Genomic DNA, 4,912 nt, shown 5'->3' on the forward strand with positions numbered 1-4,912 from the left:
ATTGGGCAGTTGTTTCTTTGAGGATTTGTTGTTGGGGGATTTAATTTTTTTGGGTTCCGGGTATATTTTAGATATGAGACCCTTGTCCGTTACCAGCACAACTATGTTTACTGCAGCATTATTTCCCATGGCTAAGATATGGAACAAACCCAGATGCTCCTCACTAGATGAAAGCATGAAGAAAATGTGATGTATATATACACAATGGAATTCTATTCCTCCATCAGAAAGTATGACATTGCCCCATTTGTTAAGAAATGGAAAGACTTGGAAAAAATTATATTAAGTGAATTAAGCCAGGCCCAAAAAAACATAGGTCCCATGGTTTCCCTTATTTGCAATAACTAGTATATGTCTGAGTCAAGCAGAAAAAGGTCAGATACATTGATGTTAGGTGAAATGAACCCCAAGATAAGGATTCAATTGTTTTTTTCTTTATTGCAATTGTTTCGAACATTTATAAGATGATTTCTTTGTTGATTTGTATGTCCGTCCCCCATGGTATAACCCATGCTTTCACTGTATTTGATGTTGGTATAAGTTGTTGAGGGGAAGGGAAAAAACAAATCGTTTAAATAGGGATGCAGGTGGACTCATTGCAATAATGAGATGAAACAAGTCCTTATGTCGAGAAACGAACTTTACATCTTTGGTGAGGGGTGGTGGTGGGAGGGGGGGTGGGGGGAGATGGGAAGGGATGGAAACAGGAAGCAAAGAAGGAGGCAACAGTGCTTGATAAGAAATATACTCATTATCTTGCCCATGTAATTGTAAGCTCATTCCTAGAAGTTTATGTCAAGTATTTCACAAGTTTTATTTCTCTTAATTCTTAAGAAAACATTTGCTATAATTCTAATATTATTACCATTTTAGTGTTAGGAAATATTGTAATTAAAGGTACTAAGTGTATGACGCAAAGACACACAGTGGGGAAGGAAATGAGTCAAAATTTCCAAAAGTCAGCAATAAAAAAGTAGGTAAAATCCTCTGCATTCCCTTACACTCTCAATTCAATATTCATGTTGCCCAAGATAGCAATTATTGCCCACGGTAATTGTTTTCTGTCACATTTTGTCTTCAACACGGACTGTATTGGTGACATTGGGTTATGCTCAGAGTTGAGCTCATAAATTGAGGTCTAAAGAGAAACAAATTTCTTCTGTTCCACAGTTCCAGTATACGTTTTAAAAAGTACTAAAACTAGCCGGTAGCTGGTGGCTAACACCTATAATCCTGGCTACAGAGGAAGCTGAGATCTGAGGATTGCGCTTCAAAGCCAGCCCAGGCTGGAAAGTCTGTGATACTCTCATATCCAATAAACCACTAGGAAAGCAGAAGTGGCACTGTGGTTCAAGGGGTAGAGCACTGGCCTTCAGCTGAAAGGCACAGGGACAGCGCCCAAGCCCAGAGTTCAAGCCACATGACCCATAAAAAAAAAAGGATTAAAACTTTTAAATACCATCACTTACTGCCTTTTAAGAATCCAAAAATGAAATAAATTCACATATAATCACTCCAAAATGCTTTAAAAGCAGGAGATGATAAACAAGCCTTTATGAAGTAAATTTTCTTCTACTTTTTAAATTATTCTGAAAGCCTTGTGATGGTTGGTCACACCTGTAATCCTGTCTACTCGGGTATGTGCTCAGGAACCTGAGATCTGTGGATAACCCTTGGAAGCCAATCAGGACAAAAAATATTCATGAAATTATTTTTTAAAAAAAATTAATGAACTAGCAAAGAGCCAAGAATGGAGATTTAGCTTATATAGTAGCTCATCAATCTAGAGAGGAATGGCCTAGGGAGAACTTGATGCACTGAATTCTAACTCTGAGAACGAAAATGAGCAGGCACGCACATACATACATACATACGTACATACATACATACACACACACATTTATTCAAAATATCTTCATATCAGTGTTTTGCATTAATTTCTTTGTTAAGGATATTAAATGGGTAAAATAGGGGAAATATTCTCTTCCATCCAAGAATATTTTTATGTTTTTTTATTGTAAAAGTACTGTACATAGTGGTTACAGTTAATAAAAAAGGTAATGAGTATATTTCCTATCAAGCATTGTTACCTCCTCCTTTGTTTTCCCCCACCATCCCTTCCCTCTCACCTCCACAAGTACACTCCCCTCCTCCCACCCCGCCTAAATTGTAAAGTTCGTTTTTCACCATACTGTCTTGTGCGTCACATTATTGCAATGGGTCATACTGTATCCTTATTTAAGCATTTTGTTTTTTCCCTTTCCATCCCCAAATTAGAAAAGTGTATATAGAAGATGGAGGTGCACCAACATCAGATACAGTGAAAACAGGGGTTTAACTGTGGGGGGCGCACATATAAAAAAATCACATCATACGTTATAAATATATTAGAAACAACAGAAGGAAATAAAAAACCACTTGTGTCCCTATCATGGGGTTCATTTACCTTAACATCATCTTATCTAGTCATATGCACTTGCTTTTGACCTTTTCTTTTTTTTTTTAATTGTGAGAATACCATACAGAGGAGTTACAATTACGTGGAAAAGGTAATGTGTACATTTCTTATCAAGCATTGTTGCCTCCTCCTTTTTTTCGCCTTACCATGCCTTCTTTGCTTATCCCAGACATACATTCGTTATTGCAAATAAGGGATACCATAGGACCTATGTTTCTTTTTTTATTGTGAAAATACCATACCGAGGGGTTACAATTACATGAGCGAGTTATTGAGTGCATTTCTTTTTTTTTTTTTTTTATTGTGAGAATACTGACAGAGGAGTTACAATTACATGGGCAAGATAACGAGTACATTTCTTATCAAGCATTGTTGCCTCCTCTTTGCTTCCCCTTCCCACCCCTTCCCATACTCCCCCACTTCCCCCACCCGGTCCTCCTCCCCCCAAAGTTGTAAAGTTCATTTTTTGACATAAGGACATGTACATCTCATTGTTGCAATGGGTCCACCTGTATCCCTGGTTAAACGAATTGTTTTTTTTTTTTCCTTCCCCTCCACAAATTATACCAACATCAAATGCAGTGAAAGCATGGGTTATACCTTGTGGGAGGGACATAAAAAGCAACATAGAAATCGTCTTATAAATATGTTAGAGAAAAATTGCCTGAAAGAAAAAAAAACAAAATACATTTGAATACTTGTCTTGGGGTTCATTCCCCTAACATCAACTTATCTGACCTTTCCTGCTTGACTCAGACATATACTAGTTATTGCAAATAAGGGAAACCATGGGACTTATGTGTCTTTGGGCCTGGCTTACTTCACTTAATATAATTTTTTCCAAGTCTTTCCATTTCCTAACAAATGGGACAATGTCATTCTTTCTGATGGAAGCATAGAATTCCATTTTTTATCAAGCATTGTTGCCTTCTCCTTTCTTTCCCCTTCCGATCCCTGCCCATCTCCCACTCCCCACCCCCACCAAACCTCCCCCACCCCAGCCCCCTCACCATCTACATCCCTCCACCCCCCGGCCAAAATCATTTTTTGACATAACGACTTGTTCATCTCATTTTAATGGGTCCACCTGCATCCCTATTTAAACAATTTGTGTTTCTCTTCCCCTCCACAAATTATACCAACATCAAATACATTGAAAAGAGGGGCTTTAGCTTGCAGGAAAAACATACAAAGCAACAAAGAAATCATCTTATAAATATGTTAGAAACAATCACAAGAAAGAAAAACCATTTGAATCCTTACCTTGGGGTTCATGTTACCTAACATCAAGTTATATGATGTTTTCTGCTTGTCTCAGACACATAGTAGTTATTGCAAATAAGGAAACCATGGGATATATGTTTCTTTTTGGGCCTGGCTTACTTCACTTCTTTGGGCCTGGCTTAATTCACTTAATATAATTTTTGCCAAGTCTTTCCATTTCCTAGCAAACTGGGTGATGCCATTCTTTCTGATGGAGGCATAGAATTGCAGTACACACACACACACACACACACACACACACACACACACACACACACACACACAAATACATACACTTTCTTGATCCATTCATTTACTGTGGGGCATCGGGTTTGGTTATGTATCTTATCTATGGTAAATAATGCTGCAATGAACATAGTTTTGCTGGTAGTTTTAGTATGGTCTTGTTTGTGATCATTTGGATGAATGCCCAAAATGGGATTGCTGGGTCTTAGAGGCACTCTATGTAGTTTTTTGAGGAACCTCCATACTACTTTCCAAAGTCTTCGAACAAGTTTATACTCCCAACAAAAATGCATTAAGATCCCCTTCTGTCCAAAGCCCATCCAGCATCTGTTCTTTTAAAAATCGGGAATGCTTCACGAACCTGCGTGTCATCCTCAGTCAGGGGCTATTGTTCTCTTTATTGTTCCAATGTTAGTGTATGTACTACTGAATTGAGCACAGAACATTTTTATATATAAAGTGTAATTGATTTTCTTTTTTTTTTTTTTTTGGGTCCGGTCGTGGGGCCTGAACTCTGGGCCTGGCGCTGTCCCACAGCTCTTCAGCTCAAGGCTAGCGCTCTACCACTTGAGCCACAGCGCCACTTCCGGGTTTTTTCTTTTTGCTTATGTGGTGCTGAGGAATCGAACCCAGGGCCTCAGGCATGCAAGGCAAGTGCTCTACCACTGAGCCAACTTCCCAGCCCCGTAATTGATTTTCTTAAAGTAGACAATTCCACAAAAATTAAATTCAAAAGAATTGTGGTGAAATTTTAGAACCATGTATTTTTTACATAACACATTTAAGAATAAAGTCAAGATTGACATGTCAAAAACAAAATAATTCCAGACATTTGTTGTTCAACGCATGTGTTGGAGGAGGAATTCAATTATTCTGTACAAGGAACCTGTGATAATGAACACTATAGAAAGTGTTAAGGTTTGTTAAAAGTTTTAATGTTTTAAA

General features: G+C 38.0%; 1 non-coding gene across 1 annotated transcript; it reads right to left on the reverse strand.

Moving 5' to 3' along the window:
• Window positions 1–4,304: 4,304 nt before the first annotated feature.
• Window positions 4,305–4,406, reverse strand: LOC122127455. The gene has a single exon (XR_006151157.1). It is a non-coding gene; the product is annotated as a U6 spliceosomal RNA (small nuclear RNA).
• Window positions 4,407–4,912: the final 506 nt, after the last annotated feature.

Source organism: Dipodomys spectabilis, unplaced genomic scaffold (assembly GCF_019054845.1).
Source record: "Dipodomys spectabilis isolate Male_0828 unplaced genomic scaffold, ASM1905484v1 ptg000301l, whole genome shotgun sequence".
Taxonomy (NCBI): domain Eukaryota; kingdom Metazoa; phylum Chordata; class Mammalia; order Rodentia; family Heteromyidae; genus Dipodomys; species Dipodomys spectabilis.